General features: G+C 40.0%; 1 pseudogene; it reads left to right on the top strand.

Moving 5' to 3' along the window:
• The first annotated feature begins 1669 nt into the window (after positions 1 to 1669).
• Positions 1670 to 20907, top strand: LOC130848836 (microtubule-associated protein 1S-like; annotated as a pseudogene).
• The last annotated feature ends 698 nt before the right edge of the window (positions 20908 to 21605 follow it).

The raw sequence follows: 21605 nt of genomic DNA, 5'->3' as shown, positions 1-21605 counted from the left end.
AAAAATAAATAATAAAACTCCAAAGTTTGCGTAAGTGGAGGCTTATCTGGTCGATCTATAAATCAAAAAGCATAAAGCACATCAGCTTAAGTGTTTAAGTAGTCACCATGTGTTCAGTTATGAGAGCAGGTGCCTTTTACTTTAAGAACGTGAAACTGAAGAAGACAAGTTACATTTTTTGTTCCACAGACCTTGACTATCTTACTTCCAATGAGTTGAAGAAAGTAGATAGAAAGGGAAATTAAAAAACTTATAGAGTGGAGGCTGTGAGACAGGAAGGAAAAGACTTTGACAAACAACAAAGGTGTGTTCCAAGAAATGAGTACACAGTTGGACTATTAAAATAGGAAAAAGACATATTTGAGAAGAGGATCACTAATGATGAGGACAGCAACAGCGGCAGCAATAACTGTTGCCAGCGTGTGAAGCCCTGCCCATGGCGCCCCTCAGTTCATCCCAGCATCAGCACAGTGAGGACAGCCTTTCAGCGCCTCAATGTCCACCTTTGTAAAATGGGTACAACAACTAACTCCCAGGATTAAATGGCACGATGGCTATGAAACACTTAGCAGAGTGCTTGGGATGTGGTAGGACTTACTGCTTCACTATGGTTGCTTTCCTCATCTCCATTTACAGATGTGGGAATTGAATCTGAAACTTGTCCAAGGTCTAAGAACTAATAAGTGGCAGAGCTAAGATCTGAATCTGGGCTTGACTCTTTCCAAATCTGTTTCAGCATTTATGTGAAACAGCTACATTTTGGAACCCTATTTAAACACCCTGAGAATTCCACTGGTTTTGATGATCATTTTTAGGATCATGATGTACAAATCTAACTAAGACCTATTGTTGTAGGACTAGACATGTGGGTGGAGGCATGGGTTATTAGAGACATCAACAAAAACAGATCACACCTTTTCCAAAGACGAGACCATGTTCTGTAGGTAGGATTTTTAGGTTGGAATGCATTTTTCTTAAAATAATACTCAAGCATAAGGTGTGATCACCTTGCTTTCAGTGTTAACAGGAGAAAACAGCACATTGCTTCTGCAGTGACTCTGGCACCAAAGTGACAGATGGCTCAGTCCAGGATTCCAACTTCCTGGCATAGTCTACTACCTTCCTGGCACAGTAACTTTGCCAATGTAATAGGAACTGCTCCAAGGAAAAGCTTATAATGAGGTGGGGCAGGGCAAGGCATTACCTTTGCTACTGCCACTTTGTAAGGATAAATCAAGACAAGTCACCTCCTCTAAGGAAGTTATTCTGGGACTAAAGAGGAAACCAAAAAGACAGAAGCAAAGAGGAAAGGAGTGCAGGTCTTTGGTCAGAGGTCAATGATGCTGAAAGTTTGGCTGCCTGTCCAGGAAGCATTTTTTGAAACAGGCAAACCCATTGTCATGTGTGGTTTGATGGAAAATGCAGAACCACAGTGTAGCAGTGAAAAGTGGTGTGGACTCTAGTTCAGCTTGGCCTGAACCAAATTGATTTCCTGGCTTTGCATGCTAGACAGAAACTCCTGGTTCAGTTATTCAAACTGAAAAAAAAATGTTCCCTGAAGGAGTGAGGGGTGAGAAATGAGGGTGTGACAAAAGGGTAGCGAGAGTGGGGCTCAAAAGCTGATATTTTAGAATCAGGCCCATACACTTGCCATAGAATGAGAATCACGATGGGAAGACAATCTTCACTTGAGTATAATCCAAAGGCCAGAGAAGGTTAGTTCAACCTATTCACCTCTCCTGTCTGGCACCACCATCTGCTCTGAGCCAAACTGGCTGCGGGACACAGTGGTTGGTTTATCACTTGGTATGTACCTGTCTGTCCATAGTTAACAGGAGGGAATTAGAGGCAGAAAGCAAATCTTGAGTTTCAGTCATCTATATAAGGTGAGCTTATAGTCTGCCAAATCTCTGAGCAGAGGGAATGTTGAATTTATAAAAGTGACAGGGGAATGTCTATTCACTTAACCATATAGGAAGAGCCTGGTCCTCTCATCTCTAGGTTGGATCCATGGTGAAGGGCAGACTTCTGAGCCAGTGGGGCTACAGCAAGTGTGACAGGGAGAATGACCCTCCCTACATAGTCCTCAGGACAATATTTCCCTGGCATCCTTCCCCTTTGTTCCCGAGGGGTTGAGGAAAGCAAAGGGGGAAGGAAAATCAGAGGATTGTATAAGTAGGAAAGTGTGTTTGCAGGTGGGGTCTGGAATTTTCTAGAGTACGCAGCTGTAGCCACTCTATAACCACCTAAAGATTTGATTATAACTTGCTAGGGACTGTGTACCTCCAAAATTTGTCACTGAAGCCTAATACTCAATGTGATGGTATTAAAAGGTGAGGCCTTTGGGAGGTGATTATGTTATGAGGATGCAGCCTTCCTGAATGGGATTAGTGCACTTACAAAGAGACTCCAGAGAGCTTCCTTGCTTCTTCTGTCATGTGAGTATACAGTGAGGAATGAATGGCCTTCTGCAACCTAGAAGAGGACCCTCACTAGAACCCAGCTATGCTGGCATCCTGATCTTAGACTTCCAACCTCCAGGACTGTGAGAAATCAATTTCTGTGGTTTATCACCTACCCAGTCTACGGTATTCTGTTATAGCAGCCCAAACCGACCAGGACACTCTTTTTATGCCAACACACAACAGTGGCTATCTATGCTGATAGGATAATCAAATGACTTGAGGGGGTGCTAGATATTTCTGCTTTTCTAGGTGTTGTAGTCATTCTATGATAAAATTGTATTAGTTATATGAGCAAATAAGTGAAGACCCCCAAATAACTTGTACTGAGTGATAGCTATACAGAACAAAACAACCAGTGAGCAGTGGTCTATATCTTCTGGGCCTTAATAGAATATCTGCGAAGACCTCATTTTCCTCACTCCTATCCCTTACCACAAACTAACACGCTGTTTCCAGTCAGTTAACAAACAGCACATTTGTACAAACAGGAGAGTGGAAAGGATTGTTCATTGATCTTATTTTTATTTTATATGAGGTTCTTACTCTCGTCATTAGCAGACATTGTGATTAGACTGATCTAACACACAAGAGGGTCTGTTAATACAAGGCTTGTTCCAAGCAGTCTGGAACATTTCAGAATGTCTTTCTACCTCCCCTTTGTCCCCTTTCTACCTCCACTTTGCTAGAGTGCAGGTGTGTTCCCTAGGTGGTCATGCTTGAAGGGGACAAGCGCTGTACCAGAAGCAGTGGAAGAATTTTGCTTAGACACCTCAACACAATTTTACAATTATTTACTAAGTCTCATGCTTGAGTAACGTGAAAATATGATTGTCTTCTAGCACTAAGTAAGGAACTAGACATGCTTGCTGGCAGCCTGATCCAAACTACAGAGCAAGAACCTGAAGGAGATGGTAGTACAGCTTGTGATGGATTCCTACCGTGGACGATCAATACGCTTATATGTACTGGATATATGCGTTAGTCTTGATCAGTTTTAAAAGAGTAAATTCAGAGATAAAGCCCTATAAGATAAAGCTCTTCTCATTTGTGTTTTATAAACTTATTTTTCATTTTATGGTGACTTGAGCATCAACAGATGTTGATAAAAACATGATTTTTTATACCATTTAAGAAACCTAATCCATGACCAATTAAACTAGTTGTTTCTTTCTGAGACTCTTTTTGGACATTATAGATGTGCAATTCTTATTTTAAATTAAAAGAGAAAGAAGTTTTCTATAACGCCTCAAATCCTAGTTTTTATGGCTGTTGATTCCATTTCTTTTAGGAAAACAACATTGCCCTTGCTAGAAATTAATAAATAGCTGAATCCAGTATGAACCTTCTGCTAAGCGGAGGGGAATTATTTTTCCATTACAAAAAAATTACTAAAGCATAAATCACTGTGCTTTTAGTCTTGCTCACCAATGGTTTAGAGGGGACAACATCATCCCTCTTCTACTCTCTCAGGTATCAGCTTGACTCTTTTCACTCTTCTTAAGACCACAGAGAAAGATTTTACTCTATAAGATTCTGAAAGAATCAACGTTGAAGGACTGAGTTTGAAGAACTCTTCAGAGACTGAGGATTCATCAATGTCAGCCAATGGAAAACGCATTTGATTCTTAAGAAATATGTATTTATTCTCTTTTGACTCTAGTGGGCCATTTGCAGCAAGACAAACTAGTGGGTGTCTAAGAGAACAAGGAGTGGTACAAATCCATGCATTAATGCATTGCTTTCATCTGGCTTCACAAACGATTTACCATTCCATTCGATTTTTCCTATGGGAAATTGGAAAAATGCTTCCCCTGGCTTCTGGCACAGTGCTTGTTCCCTTCAAGGAAAACCATCTCAGGCACACACCTGCACTCTAGCAAAGATTGTGTTCACCGGAACAAAGGGGAGGCGGAAAGACATTCTGAAGCATTCCAAACTGCTTGGAACATGCCGTGTATTAACAGACCCTCTTGTGTGTTAGATCATTCTAATCACAATGTCTGCTAATGCCTTTTGTGAACAGGAACCTTTGTAACTTTAGCAAGGGGGAGTAATGACATCAACAGCTTTTACTGGACCTCAAAAGTATATAATTGTCAGCAGCATGACAATTTTTTTACATCAGTAACAAAATGGATATTTTTTAGTAAATAAATACAGGAAACTGCTTTTATATTTATCTGCAGAACACGGACCAAAACAAGCAAAGATATGTAAAACATTTTATTTTGGAGCTGGATTTTTAACTTTATGTGCAAAGGTCATGCAAAACAAAGCAAGCTAAAAGCAAAATGAACATAAAACAAAGCAATGAAAATTTCTAGTGGAAGGAATTGTCTAGAATGGAAAAGGGTCTGAGGTTTTACTCTGCTTACAAGCTAACAAGTTAACCTGACACAGTTTCATGGATGCTGGCAGAGGAAATGAGACTCCTGGGTCAGAGATGGAGTCCTATTTATTACTCACAGCTACAGCAATAGCAGTAGCCAGAGTATCTGCATTTTGGTGCTGATTCCCTGAGGCTCTATTCTCATAGGGTGATGTGAAGAGTTCCAAACGACACTTGCATATACAGTGGGTTTCATTATAGAAGAGGAATTCTGAGCTTTGGGCATCTGGACACCTGAATCTTTTATGAAGGGCAGTAAGTATGTCTACCTTTTGCTCTGGAGTTAGACATTATTTTACTGAATAGTAGTCATGCCTGCCCTTTGTTTCAGAGCATCACCTCCATCTTAAAAGTCCGTGAACAAAACTTCTCTTAGCTCTGGCAGGGGACATTATCTCTATCTTGTAAGGCTGATTGCTAGGTGAACATCCTTGAAATAATAGTCTAGAATAAAGTGCAGCCAGTAACTCACTTGCAAGACATATAGAAATGTGAAAGACCCATGGGACTGTCTTGCAATAGGATTATCTAGTTTTAACCATTAGCAAGTGACTTCAGACAATCAACCATTCATCTATTCTCAAGTCACTCATTCATTCAGTCAATGAATCAGCCATTTAACCAACTTTTACTGAGTGCTAGCCATCTACAGTAAAGAAGAAAAAAAGATGAGTAAAGATGAGTACGTTTCCCTGAAGAAAATATATACCAGTGAAAAAAACAGTAATTAAAAAGACAGTATTAATACTAATGTTAAGCAAAGATAACAGTGTATGTACACTCCACTTTTCTCTTCCTGGGAACACATAAAAACTGCATTTTCAGGCTTCCTTATACTTGCCATTAGGTTGGGGACCTGTGACTTAGTTCTGGTCATCCACGTGGGTATAAGTGATATAAGTGAGTGGCAGACCAGGTCCTTCAAAACATCCCACATGACCCTGAAGCTTTCTCTTCCCTGGCCATGGAATCTGCAGAAGGCTGTCAGATCCACGTCAGATTTGCATGAGCAAAAAGTAAACTTTTATTATCTCCTGTTTACAAGTGAGGAAACAGGACCACAATATAATGTACTAAATATGATAATAGAGATATATTATTTCCAGTACCACGAACAAACTCAGGGCAAGAATGTTGACCATTTCACTTTCATCTCTTAGCACAGGATCTGGAGGAAGGAATATACTTGTCTTTTATGTCAAGAAAGAGATTGTTATGGTAATTAGGGGCACAGAGTCAAGGGAAATACTTTTTATTTGTTTAGCTATTATTTTAAGATAAGAAATGTTCGAATATGACTATAGGTGAAGGAAATAAATCAACGGAGAGGAAGAGGATGAAGCAGCAGAAAGAAAGGTCTTCAAGGGAGGGTAGAAGAATAAGGTCTGCAAGAGCCAGTAAGCCGGTGGGAAAGTAGCCTCATCTTAAAAAAATAGCCTCTTCTTACCTGACCATATGAAAACAAGGAGGAATAAGCACTTGAGTGATGGCTTTGGGGAAAATTTGTTTTATTTAAGGCAAAGGAGGTGGAGAAAGCATTAAGAGAAGATATTAGGTTGTAGATTCCAGCCATTGACAGAAAAAATAGTATGTATTGTCTATTTTGTACCAAACAGTTTGTTGGAGCATTCACAAACATTTAATCCACTCAGTATTCTGAAAGGTACTTCGATATCACTTATTTCATAGATAAGGTAACTGAAACTCCAAGAGGTGAAGTTATTTATCAGCTAAAAAGTGGCAGAGCTGGGGCTCACATGTGATCCATCTGACTCCATGCTGCTTCTACACTAGAATGATCTGATAGGAGAAGCCTAAGGAGCAAGATTCTGTCAGCACTCGTGGAGAATTAAACCAAGGTTTCTCTCTGTGTTCTTCATGTCACATTGCCCATGTCCAGGAATAGTAATCTGCCAATGGAGCTGCACTGAGTACCTCCACGTAGACATCAAAAGAATTTTAACAAGATTTGAAAATAGAACAATTAGGTCAATCAACAGGTTGTTATAGAGGAGTCAAATCACCTGTATTTTACCAGTTTGGGTTCATGATATTAAGCGACTTGAACGGTCATTTGTTTAGGGGTCACTCAGCTACAACCTCCCCAATGTGAAAGCCAATAAGGAGGGAATTAAAAAGTGATACCAAACCTTCAATACCTCTGCAGTTGTATTAGTTTATTATCATTTTTAGGAATAGTCTGATTCCTTTGAAGATGTAAGCACAGATTGCACGACTATGAATGAGAAAGATTTACCAAGTCATAGGTGTGAGGCTGAATTAAAATTTTGGAAGACTTTTTTTTTTTTTTTTTTTTTCTGTTTGATTTTTTTTTATTATTATTATTATTTTTTTTGGGGGGGTACACCAGGTTCAATCAACTGTTTTTATACACATATCCCCATATTCCCCCCCCTCCCTGACGCCCCCCCTCGAGTCCCCCCACCCTCCTGGCCCCAGTCCTCCAAGGCATTAAAATTTTGAAAGACCTTTATTATCTTGACTTATTAAAAAATAATCTTCAGGATCTGAAATTATAGATTCAAAACTGTATTTGTTCAAATAGGTTCTAAGAAATACATTAATTCACCAGTAAATTCCAGAAGTAACACTTAAAGTAAGCCTTTTTTTAAAATTATTTTTTATTGGACTATAGTCAACTTACAATGTTGTGTCAGTTTCTACTGTGCAGCAAAGTGAATCAGTTATACATACACATATATCCTCTCTTTTTTTAGATTCTTTTCCTATGTAGGTCATTACAGAGTATTGAGTAGAGTTCCCTGTGCTATACAATAGCTCCTTATTAGTTATCTATCTTATATATAGTAGTATGTGTATGTCAATCCCAATCTTTCAATTTAACCCTGCCCCCCCCTTTCCCCCTTAAAGTAAGCCTTTAGAATGGGAGTGAAATGAATATTGATAGTGACATCTACACCCACACTGGGAGCTGCAAGGACGATGATAAGAGAAGCTTGGTGCAGATTTCCTGGAAGGTAACTGGAGCGTCACAATGAGCACTATTCAGCAATGGAAAAGGATAATGGATTACGTGGTAAAGCAAATGAACAGAATCTGTAACTTGGGCTTGGCTGATTCTCTCCTTTCCCGTCTTAGGAGGAGTATCTCCTTCCATAAGGCACTGCTTGCTCACTCCAAGTTTTCAACCTTGATGAGATCCTAGTTAAAGTGGCCCCAGTGCATTCCCACTACTGCTCAATTAAGGGACCATTTTGCTCTCAGGAATGCCCTTTTCTCAGATGAGCTCTCTTGGCCAAAAATGCCTTTGCACATTTTGCGGCTTGGAGACAAGACCTGCATTGCAAGTGCAAGCCCTTGACTGGGAGAGGCCAGATTCCTCTTTGAATCCTAAGGGATCTCACAAAGGTGTTTAGGGATTGTGCAGTTTCACTATAAAGAGGCATAGACTCTGAAAGCCTTCCTTGTTTCGGCATCTGCCTTCCTGGGTGGTCCAAGTCTGGTAGTCTGTTCTTAATTTTTCCAACTTCAGTCTTGCTTCCTGGAATTAGAATTCTGATGCTTTCTTGGTTAACTTCCTATTGACTGATTAAGACAGCATTCTAGAAATGTAGTACATGCTCCAATCTTGCCTACGGTTCTAATTCTGAGCTTCACCTGGCCCTCCTAGGGTGTATGATACATTTCATCTTGTACTTCTGGCACTCATTTAAAATTTCTGATAATTCATCCTCACAAATATGTATCAAGAACCCACTAGGTCTCTGCTAATCTCTGCAGGGCCTCCAAAATATCTGAGTAGAACAGTCCTTTCAGAATTTTTATCAATAAGCTTATAATTAGAAATTAAATCTTCTTTGAGAACTACAATCCATTAAACGATCTAATATTGATAGCATTCCTATAAATCTCTTAAATACTTACAATAATTGGTAGTATTCTTTTATTAACTCTATAGTATAAAGTAACAATACAGACTACGAAATGTCCAGCCTCATCATGGCTGGGGGCCCCTACATCTATATTCCAGCCACAATGATCTCCTTTCAGCTCCTCAAACAGGCTGTGCTTTCCCACCTCTTTGTTTTATTTCATCCTTCTTAGAGATTTCTCTCTATAGAAAAGACTTCCCTGATCATCTGTCTTCCAGATCTGGTTTAGGTCCCCTTCATTTTTCATATAACTTCACGCTGCCACCATCATAGACTTTATCACTGTGTTTTATGACTATTTGATTTATTTTCTGCCCCCCACCCCTTGATTCATAAGCACCATGAAAACAGTGCCCGCTTGAGGTTTATTCTTTGCATTGTGCCTCCTGTCACAGCTAAAGCCCAACATCGGTAAGCAGTCATTAAATTTGGGAGATAGGATGAATGTATGAGAAGATCTACGTTTGAGCCCAGGTCTCTCTACTGGTTAACTCTGTCAGTGATAGTGCTGAAGATAATATCTTGTTCTGAGGGTTGTTGCCAGGATCAGATGAGATAGTACAGGTGAAGGTGCTTTGTAACCTATAAAAATGTTAATTATTACTCAATCTTCTTAATTGTGTTTCTACTGCATCTGCAATATGTTAATTTCTATTGCCTTTTATGTTGCTTTTAAGACCTGCTTGAGATTCTTTTATGCGTAAATGTTATTTTCTTCCCCAAGAAAATTATAAGCAATAGAAGATTTCACTTATTTTTTAAAATTTTGTAACAGTGCTTGTCACCCTAAAAAAGCTATAGAAAATTTAAGGCAGAGATTTTGTGACCTATCAATTGGTTTGCTTTTATAATTTTCATATCAGCTATGTGATACAATAAAAAATTAAGTATGTAGATTACTTGATTTTAACAATATTGAGGTTTTCATGTATAGTAACAAAATGCATTCTTTTAAAAGTAAGTGTGGAATTTATGTATTTATTTTGATTGAAGTATAGTTGATTTACAATATTATAATAGTTTCAGGTGTATGACAGTGATTCAATATTTTTGTAGATTATACTCCATTTAAAGGTATTATAAAATATTGGCTGTATTCCCTGTGCTGTACACTATATTTTTATAGCTTTTTTTATCTTGCACATAGTATTTTGTACCTTTTAATTCCCTACTCCTATCTTTTCCGTATCCCCTTCCCTCTCCCCACTGGTAACTGGTTTGTTTTCTATATTAGTGAGTCGGTTTCTGTTTTGTTATATTTATTCATTTGTTTTACTTTTTTAGATTCCACATATAAGTGGAAATATACAGTATTTGTCTTTCTCTGTCTGACTTATTTCACAAGCATCATACCCCCTAGTCCATCCATGTTGCCAAAGGCAAAATTTCCTTATTTTTATGGCTGAATAATATGTGTGTGTGTGTACTACATCTTCTCTATCCATTCCTCTGTTGATGGACACTTAGGTTTGCTCCCATGTCTTGGCTATTGTAAATAATGCTGCTATAAGCATTGGGGTGTATATAACTTTTCCAATTAGTGTTTTCATTTTTTATGGATATATATCTAGGAGTGGAACTGCTGGATCATATGGTAGTTTTATTTTTAGTTTTTCTGAGGAAACTCCATACTGTTTTCCACAGTGACTGCAGCAGTTTACATTACCGCCAACAGCATGCAAGGGTTCTCTTTTCTGCATATCCTCACCAACATTTATATTTGCGGTCTTTTTGATGATGGCCATTGTGACAGGTGTGAGGTGATATCTCACTGTGGTTTTGATTTGCGTTTCTCTGATGATTAGTGATGTTGAGAATCTTTTCACATACCTGTTGGCCAGCTGTATGTCTTCTTTAGAAAAATATCTATTCAGATCTTCTGCCAATTTTTGAACTGAGTTGTGTGTTTGTTTGATTTTCAGTTGTATGAGCTGTTTACATATTTTGGATATTAACCCCTTATTGGTCATATCATTTGCAAATACATTCTCCCATTTAGTAGGTTGTCTATTTGTTTTGTCAGTGGTTTCTTTTGTTTCACTAAAGCTTTTACATTTAATTAGGTCACATTTGTTTATTTTTGCTTCTGTTTCCTTTGCCTTAGGTAACAGATCCAAAAAATTATTGCTATGATTTATGTCAAAGAATGTTTGCCTTCTCTTCCTTCTCCCTATCTCTCTCTCTTTATTTTTCTGTCTCTCTCTGTCTTCCTGTCTCTCTCTCTCTCTCACATACAGCTAAGAAGAAAAATAGAAATATACAAATCCACTATTAGACTTGGAGATTTAACACACTTTTTTTTTAGTAACAAATGTATAGACTCTCCCCACACACCAATAAAGGAAAAAAAGGTCAGATGAATATAGGAAATTTGAGATTTAAATAACTAAATTTTAAAACTTGTCTTAAGTGACATACATGGAACACTGTGCAGGATACACATTATTTTTCAACTGCACATAAAACAAATTTCAATAAAGTTCAAAAAGTTAAAATTATAAATCCTAGAAAACTTGTTCAGAAATAAAAAAGTATAAATTACCAATGTCAACAATGGAAAAAGGGGAACTCACATGGATTCTAAAGAAACTTTAAAAAGAAAAGATATTTGGACAACATCTTGCCAATGAATTTGACAATTTAGATAAAATGGACACATTCCTTGCAAAACAATAAATAAAAGCTGACATAAGAAGAAATTTAAAGCCTGAATCATTTTATGTCTATTAATGAAGTTGAATCAATAATTTACAACCTTCTATAAAGAAAATTTTCAGCTCAGAAAGCTTTATTCATAAATTACCTGAGATTTTAACACTAATCTTGTACACATTCCTCAAGACAACAGAAAAAAAGAGAGGGAAAACAGTTCCCCAGCTTGTTTTATAAGGCTAGCATAACCTTGATATCAATATCTGACAAGAAAATTATAAGAAAAATCAAATCAAAATACAAGGCAACCTCAGAAACACAGATGAAAAAATACTGAGTTAAATATTAGCACATAGGGGCTTCCTAGGTGGCGCAGTGGTTGAGAATCTGCCTGCCAATGCAGGGGACACGGGTTCCATCCCTGCTCCAGGAAGATCCCACCTGCCTCGGAGCCACAAAGCCCATGTGCCACAACTATTGAGCCTGTGCTTTAGAGCCCGTGAGCCACAACAGTTGAGCCCATGTGCTGCCACGACTGAAGCCCACACGCCTAGAACTGGTGCTCCACAACAAGAGAAGCCACAGCAACGAGGAGCCCACGCACCACAACGAAGAGTAGCCCCCACTCATCACAACTGAAAAAGAAGAAAGCCCGCACACAGCAAAAAAGACCCAACACAGCCAATAAAATAAATAAATAAATAAATAAATAAATAAATTTATTTAAAAAATAAATATTAGCACATAATATCTATTGATGTATTACAAAGATATCATTATCCAAGCGATTTGTTCCAAAATCTCAAGGTTGGTTTAACATGTGAAAATCAATCAGTACTATTCACTATATTAAGAAAATACATAAGAGAAACCATATGGTCATCTCAATACATATATAAACACTTGATAACATCTGTTACTCACTAATTAAAATAAAATTCTTAGAAAATTAAGAAGAGAAAATATCTTCCACAATCTGATAAAGGATATCTACAAAACACCTATAGCATTTTCACATTTAATGATAAAATACTGAAAGATTTTTTTTGTGAGATCAGAGATAAGACAAGGATATTTGCTACCACAACTCCTATTTAATATTTTAACAGAAATCCTATACAGTTGAATAAAGTAAGAAAAGGAAATCAAAGTCAAAGAGGAAATAAAAAAGATTTCATTTTTAGTTGTCATGATTATGGTAGACAATCCAAAAGAATCTATACATAGATTATTAGAATTCATAAGTGAATTTAGAAAAGCCAGTGATATAAAATCAGCATCCAAAAATCAGTAGTATTTCTATATATTAGTAATGAACTATTTAAAATAAAGTTTAACATTTTTAAATATTAAAGAACGAGGAATAAATCTATTGAAAGACACATAAGAACAAAAATGCTTAAAAAGTTACTGAGAGAAATTAAAGACCTAAATACATGGAATAATAGGTTGTGTTTATGGATAAAATTATTAAATATTACAATGATATAATTTGTCCCTGTGTTTACTTATAGATACCCTTAGGCTGTTTTTAGGAAATAAAAGCTGATCCTAAAATTCATATCAAAAAGCAAAGAATTGAGAATAGATATGGGGATCTTGATGAACAAAGTTGGAGGACTTATACTACTAGACATCAGATCTTACTAAAAGTAATAATAATCAAGAGTCAGATACGGGCCCAAGGGTAGAGAACTAGGCCAATAAAGTAGCATGAGTAATTTAGAAACAGATGCACACATATTGGGTCAACTGATTAAAAACAAAATACTGCAGTAGATGGTTTCATGTCCAAATAGTGCTGGATCAACTAGATATCCATGTGGGAAAAAAAAGGACATTGATCCCCACCTCATACCAGCCTCAAAAATCAAATGCAGCTGAAATAGAAAAAAATAAAAAATATAAAGCTTCTACAAGATAGTATAGGAGAGAAAATATCTTTATGATCTTGTGGTAGGCAAAGATTTGTTAAACAAAGAATTGATAAGCAGAAAGCAAACAGCAATTACCATAAAAGAAAAGTTTACTAAATTTGATTTAATTAAAATTAAGAGCTCCTCTTTTTGAAAATTATCATGATGAGAAAAAGACAATCCACAGAGGGGAAGAGGAAATTTGCAATGTATTATATACAATGGATCACTCCTCCAGATTACTTAATTAAGTCTAACAAATCAATCAAAGAAGACAGAACAATCTAATTAATGCATAGGAAAAGTCTTGGACCAGAACTTCCCAAAGGAATATATCCAAATGATCAGTAAGTGCCGGAGCCTGCCGGCAAAATCGATCAGGTCCTTAGGCAAACACGACGAGGCTAGGAAATAAAGACAGACAGACACACAAAAGATGGGGTCGAGAGGGTCAGAAGCTCATAGGCAACTGACAAACTTCTTTATTTTACAGTGGCTTTTTATACAGATTAAATCAGAGGAGTCATTGACAACAAGGCTAAAAGAAAAATGATTCTTACTTTAGAGGACAATGTGTTTTTCCCATAACCATCTACCATAGCGAGCATAAGACCTCCTGTTGATTGTTTCTAGGTGTACTAGCGAGATCACAGACCTATGGGCGCACATAGTGCAGCCCAGGGGATCACATGCTCTTTGTTTAAGCACTTACTCAAAGGTCAGGGGTGGCGGGACAGAGAGCTATGCTTGCCTAGGCAAGCCCTTACAGTAAGGCAGCTCCCAGGGCTATTTCCTGGAGACCAAGGCCCTTGTTGGGGGCAACTACGGAAACCAGGACCCCTGTTCAGGGCAGCTCCCCGCAAGTAAGCATTAAAAAAGATGCTCAAGTTTTTAGTCATCAGGGAAATATAAATTAAAACATGATGAGATACTACACATCTATCAGAATGACAAAAAATTAAAAATCTGACAATGCCAAGAGTTGGTGAGAATGTAGAACAACTGGTACTTCTGTATACTCTTGGTGGGAGTTTAAATTTACAAAACCATTTTGGAAAACTGTACACATAATCCATGACAGCAGTTTCTCTCCTAGATTTATTCCCAAGATAAATGCTTATACATGTGTACCAGAAGACATGTGTCAGAATGTTCAGGACATCATATTTCTAATAGCTCCAAGCAAGTCAAATGCCACCAACGGAATGGATGAATAGATTTGGGTATATTTCCACAAGGGAGCTATGCAACAGCAGAAACTACTGTGATACCCTAGATAAATCTCACAAACTATTGAGTGAAATAAATCACACACATAATAGCACACGTATATGTAGTTTGTATGATTATTTAAAATTCAAAAACAATGAAAAGTTATGTGTGGTGATAGAAGGTAGATGAGCAGTTCCCTTCTAAGTGGTAGTTACTGAGTTGTGGCCCAGAGGAGGGTCCTGGGATTCTGGTAATATTCTATGTCATGATCTGTGTGGTAGTTGGATGGGTGTTTCCTTCTGTAAAAATTCTTTGAGCTGTATACTTAGGATTTGTGCATTTTCTTGTATGTAAAATTTAAAACTTAAAAAAAAAATATGTAGGCTATACTTCCTCATATCTTGTGGTATCAGGATGTATCAGGTATAATACTTCCTTATACATGCCTGCATAGATAGTCTTGACCTACTAACTTCTATTAGTAATGGAAAATGTTTTAGCATTTCTATAAATAAACAAATAAGCTTGGCTAATGGATGGTTTGAGAATTTGCGTCATGTATTAAGATTGTACTAAATCTATTTTATTTAAATATTTATCAGGGAAATTAGCAGACATATTTAGTGCAATGCACATTTTTTCAATAATTGGGACAATTATTTTTAGTACATGAATTGTTCACTTATTTCCCATACTCCTGTCAAGAATAGATTACTTCATGTTTATTTCTTTTCAAATGCCTACAGGTAAAGGCAGTATTCATGACTCAACTCTAAAATAACACTTTTTGTCAGCTGTGGTTTAGTGGCTGACCATCAATTTGCCTTGGTGTTACCGTATGCACCCGTCCCCGCATCTGAGCTCTGTGACACTGCCGAGACCAGCTCGGCGACTCGAGGTGAGTGACGGGTGCCGCAAGCTTGAAGAAGACACAGACACAGACTGAAGAGAAAAGTGGGACCGGGGGGCTCAAGACCTCTTGGATCAAGAGCCCTGCTGACTCATCCCAGGTTGCTTTTATTGAGTTCGTGGGCTAACATTCTCAGGTTACACTTATAAACAATCAAAGGCCTCACATGACTGAGGCAATTATCTTTGTTTGCTTCCTGGGTCTGAGCTGAGCAGCTGTGGATTTGAGCTGGGGGTGGAGAGCAAAACAGCCCTGGGGGCAGGAGACCTCTCTCAGATATTAGGGGTCTGTGCCCCACCCGTGTTGGCCCCTCTGCGACTGTGCCTGTCTTAGGTTGTTCCTCCCTTGAGGAATCTTACCCGTCTCTGGCTAACCAGTCATCCTCTAGGGCCAAACAGGGTGATATAAGGAAGGCTCTATGCACCACCCCTGTTGGCCCCTCTACGGCTGTGCCTGTCTTAGGTTGTTCCTCCTCTGAGGAATCTTACCCATCTTTGGCTAACCAGCCGTCCTTCAGGGCCAAACAGGGTGATATTAGTCTCCACGCCCCGCACCCTCAGTTCCTCCACTGCTCAAGCAGGACATTCTGAATCCCATCGCTCGGCCCACATACTTTAACATTTTCAAGGTTTCAGAAAGGTTCCCGAATGTCTTCCCACATGACACGGTGACCCAAAGGTCCAGATGTCTTCAGTCTTGCATAAGCTGCACTCTGGCTAAGCACCTACTATGATTATTTTGTTCAGGGAAGGTGGCCATCCAAATAATTAAATAATTATGTAATTGTTATTTGTTAATACTGTTTCCTAATAAAAGTAAATAGGAAAAAGTGAAGAGGGAGGGGAGCTGAATTTTGGCTGACTTTAGGAGGGAACAAAATCCCAAAGCACAATTTTCCTTGGGGTAGAAATTATCTTCCACCCATGATCTGTTTAATTGCCTCCTCCCTTCATTCTAGAACCTCAATCTAATTTAAATGTGATGGATATTGCCACAAGTCTCATCTAATCAGAATGGTCTCACTGAAGCTACGTTACCTCCTGCAATTCAGGCTGTTGTAGGCGTTGCTCCAGTATCCCAAGAGAGACAAGATTCAACTCATCAGGAGAAAGAGGGTTGGAGGAATGCAATATTTAATCCTTTCGCACCCCACCATAAGAAAATGCTGAGCAGTCAGGAATTAACTCTCCAAGATTATGTTTTGCTGCTTCTTTGGTGTGGGTCAATTTAGCAACTACTGTGTAGAATGCACTTTATACTAAGACTTACTTATACCACAACGCATTAAAGTATATTTATTAAAAAATTCTAAGCTTTTTGTGTTAGTAAATATGTATGTATTTTGCTAGATGAGTGTTAAGATAACACGGAATGGAGAATATTGCAGAATAGCTAGAAAATTCAGAATAATGAAATACTGTTCACAATATTGTTCGTATTCTTGTCCATCCTTCAGAAAGATACACAGAGCACTTGCACAGGGAAATTATTTTCTCAGATGTAATGCTATGATCAAAAGCATCCCCTCACAGGCTACACCTCATTGTCTTTGTCAATGAAATTGAAATTGAGCTGTAGGAATAAAAATTGCTGTCTCTGATTCTAAGGCTAAACGTGCTACACACGCTTTTTCACCAAGAAGGCTATCGATAGGGTTGCCTTGAGCTTTCTTCTCTACCCTTAGATGTAATTAGACACATACAATGCAAGAGGCTTAAATTGAGCTTTGATGCACCAGAAAACCTTTAAAATCAGCAGCTCCTCATTCTCCTCCAAGGGCTAGTTTCAGTGTTATCTATTACAGAGTAGAAATAGGACTTATGAGCAAGTTAAATTCACCTATGAGAAAATAAAGTTGCATTTTTGCATATCTATGTTCTGACTTTAAATTCCCAACCTTTTATACTCGGTAGGGAAGAGAGGCCACAGAAGAAAAGATAGGGGGAAATATGGTTACCCTTTTTAAAAATAAAAAAATAATGAATTAATAAAAACAATATGGTCATCTGCATTTTACACTCAGAGATTAAGTAACTTGCTGGTGGTCATACAGCTAACAGGTGGTGGAGCTGGGCTGCAAAACCAGAAAGATGGGCAGTGGACTCCCTAACCGTACTGCTTCTGTAAGAGAAAAAAAGAGATGGCTAGGAGATAACAGGATCAACAGTGATTTTAAAAACATGAGGACAAGTGACCTATTTGGAAACAGAGAGAAAGAAGTTAGAGATGATGGAAAATTGGGAAGGGAGATGGAGAATTAATGGAATAAGATTCCCAGGAAACATGAAGAAAAAGAATTAGAAGCAGGTGAAAAGTAAAAGCACCTCTTCCCTTGGAACAGGTGCGGGGAAAAAGAAAGTTGTGAAGACCAAAGAGTGGAGTGATGAGAAATCATCATGCAAGGGTTTTTCTTAGAAGGCTTCTAATTTTACAATAAGGAAAGAGAGTGAAATTCTTTGAGAGACAGGAAGGATAGAGGGTGGGATTGAGGGTGACAGAGAGGTAGAGCAGAGAAATGCATTTGGAGTGCAGGGAGAAAAGTCCTTGTGGGAGATGTTTTAGAGAACTGCATTTTTGTGGTTATAAATTGTTACTTAAAAAAAAAAATCTGGGATTGTTACATCAGTTTTCATGTGTGTGAATACCAAACTGACAGGCAGTCCACAGGTTTAGACACATCCCAGCTTGCACTAGCTTAAATAAGCAGCCGTATTAGGGTACACAAAGCTTCTACTGGAAGAATAAACTTTTAGTTAGAACACTTTTCAAACACTGAAAATATGAGAGTATCAAAATTGATACATGTAACTCTAAATCAGAATCTCCATCTATACACAGTGAAACTAAGGAAGACAAACTAGAAAAGCTTTCTTTAAACAAGAACATCTCATACAAAGATTTCAGTTTCTGATCCCTTTCCCCACGTAAAAGTCTTCAAAAAATTACTATATATGTATATATAATTATATAATTACAAGAGAAGCATCATTAGAAGATGAGTTAGAGGAAAATGTTTGCATTGACATAACACTATCTCCTCAACCTAGATACCTATAGGTAAAGAATCAGACTTTTTAACTGAAGCTTAAAGTACGAAGGTGAGTCAAAAATTATCCACACTCCTGTTGGGCGCACTGTCTTATCAGTGCTTTCTGTTCAAGGCTACTGTCTCTCCAGTCACCGCTGTGCAGGTGTGAATGTGTTACATCAGTTCATTTATAACTGTGGTGCAAGCAAAAATGGATGTCCCACTTGTGATTTGCATGAAAGAGCAGTGTGCAGTGATTTGTTTTTTGTGGTCTGAGGGTGTACCTGGTGCCGTTATTTATCGAAGACTTTGTGCACCATATGGAGAACGTGTTTTGTCTGGAAGAAGTGTGTATGAATGGATAGAGAAGTTCAAGGAAGGTGGCACAAATGTTAGCCATCAAGAAGGAACCTGATTCACTTCCAATGGAGTGAAGACAGGGGTGCATTTGTGGCTCTCAGCTCAGCCTAAAACACTTTTTAATAAGGGAACAGTAAAGCTTGTTGACAGAAGTACAAAGTGTACCAAAAAGCAAGCAGATTATGTCAAAAATGATGTATTTATCTTTCCTAAAAGTTAATTAAAATAAGTTCTACAGCCACAGTCCGGATAATTTTTGACACCCCCCCCCCCCATTTTGCATAAAATAGCTGGCACCTAATGCATGCATGCTCGGTTGCACTGTCTTTTAAGGCTGCATTTTTAGAAGCGCCCCCTGCCCCCACCAGGGGGAGGACCCCGGCCACAGGAAGTGGCCGGTGGTCTCCACTGTAGTCAACAGCAAGAAGGCAGATGCCCATGTCTCCCAAGCCCCGTAGAGCACCTAAAACACCCAGCCCAGCTGAGAATGGGCCCGGCAGCGCGGCGCTCCCCTCAGCTTCCGGTGCACAGACACCAGCCAACCCCCAGCGGCCAGGGGCTTCCGGGACTCCCAGCTGGTGGCCACGCCCACCCAGGAGTGCACCTGGCGCTGGGGCTGAGCTGAGCTGGGCTGGGAGGAGGATGGCAGCTTGAAGAAAATCCTGGAGCTGCTGTTGGCCACCAGCACTTCCCATTCGTGCATGCTCTCGCCCTCCGGAGCCCACCAGGGTCACCTGTCACTGAGCCCATTGCTGGGTGGGGAGGCCAGGCCGGATGCCTCCCCTACAGTGACTACGCCCTCGCTGTCAGCCCCGGTGGGCTCCACACTCCACAGGGGTGGATGAGTCCCTGTCTGTGTCCTTTGAGCAGGTGCTACCGCCACCACGTGCCACCATGAGTGAAGCTGGGCTGAACCGCGCACTCTGCAGCCCTCGGGCGCAGTACTGGGCTTCCCTGCACGACGTGGACCTGTACCTGGTGTTACTCTGTGAGTCTGAGCACCGTGAGGCCGTGCCCGTCGCTCTGGCACATGTGCCCCCTGGCAGCTCCAATGACAGCAGTGCTCTGTGCCAGGAGCTGGCGGGCGCTCCAGGGGTCCAGGAGACACTACCCACGGCTGTCAGCAAGTCCCTGCCCACCCTGTCTGACTCAGACCCCTTGCCTGCGGCGCCGCGGACTCAGATGAGGACACAGAGGGCTTTGGGGTCGCTCGCTGTGACCCACTGCCCGCCCGCCTCTAAATCCCCCTTCGCTGCCTACTGCGCTCATATCTGCATGGTGGACCCTGAGATGCTACCTGCGGAGCAGGCCCGGCTGAGGGAGGGCCTCACTTGTACTCGGAAGCCCCTCACCTGTGCCAATCCCGGCACTGCAGCCCCCAAAGCTACTCTAGTGACCACTGCCAAAACCAAGGGACGGGCCAATAGGGACTGGGCCAGTTGGCCACTCAGCTCCCGGAGCGAGCCCAGTGACAAAGGAAGTCGGGCACCCCTGTCCAGAAAGTCCTCAGTCCCCAAGACGACCACTCGAGGTCCATCCGGTAAGTACCTGGGGGCTGGAGTGCTGCAGTGGGTTCTCTGCCCAAGTCCTCCTGTTCCCTCCTTGCTGTGTGGTCTCCGCCACCCCCAGCACCCCCTCTGGGCCTCAGTTTCACCTATAAAATGGAAGCTCTGGCCTCGCTATTTAAGCATTTGCAATTCCAAAGTGCTCCAGCAGTACCATCAATGGAAACATAATGTGAGCACATGCATCATGGTGAATTTTCCAGTAGCCTTGTTAAGGAAAAAGAAACAGGTGAAATTAATTTCAATAGTATATTTTATGAAACCCATTTGTGTTAAGGTTTCCAAGACCACCCCCAGGTTCAGTGATTGCCCGGGAGGACTCTTGTGTGTGGTCATACTCACACTCATGGCTAAATGTATTAGAACGAAAGGATACAGAGCAGGATCAGCAAAGGGAAAAGGCATGAGGAGAAGCCCAGGGGGAACTAGGCATGAGCTTCTGGAGCCTTCTGCCAGTGGAGTCACATGCCATGTGCTTGATTCCCTGACGTCATGAAATGCCATCTACCAGCGAAGCGCTGTAGAGACTCAGGGCCCAGGGTTTCTATTGCGGTTAGTCGTGCAGGCGCCCTCTGCCTCACACGTACATTAAAAGAGGGTTCCTGAATCCAATTCTTGCACACTAGCTGGGTGTCCTACAATTCCCCTCAATTCTGACACTACCTGGAAATAGAATCACATTCTACAGGTAAAGGACTCTGTCCTCCAAGCACCCTCCACTTCAGGTACCAATCACACATCCAGGTTGTTACCTGTGTTTATGACTAACCGGCTATAAATCAGAGGTTCCCATGAACCCCTCTTTGGGTTTGATTAATTTGCGAGAGCAGCTGACAGAACCCACTTACTCACTACATTACTAATTTATTATAAAAGGATACTAAAGGATATGAATAAACAACCAGATGAAGAGATACATAGGGAGAGGCCCCAAACTAGAGATCTTATGTCCTCTTGGAACTTGGGGCCTTGCAAAGGGGCACACAGAAGTGTTCTGGTTCCCGGATGTGGAAGCTCTCTGAAAAAGGACCAAAAAGCTATCCTTTGGGGCTTTTAAGGAGGCTTCATTACATAGTCATGATTGATTGGCAAATGGCAATTGATTCAAATGCAAGCCCCTCTCCCCTCCCCAGAAATTAGGGGGGTAGAACTGAAAGTTCTGACTGATTGCAAGGTTGGTTCTCCTGGCAACCA

The sequence above is a fragment of the Hippopotamus amphibius genome, chromosome 3 (assembly GCF_030028045.1).
Source record: "Hippopotamus amphibius kiboko isolate mHipAmp2 chromosome 3, mHipAmp2.hap2, whole genome shotgun sequence".
Lineage (NCBI taxonomy): Eukaryota > Metazoa > Chordata > Mammalia > Artiodactyla > Hippopotamidae > Hippopotamus > Hippopotamus amphibius.
This window is presented reverse-complemented; position numbering and strand designations above follow the sequence as displayed.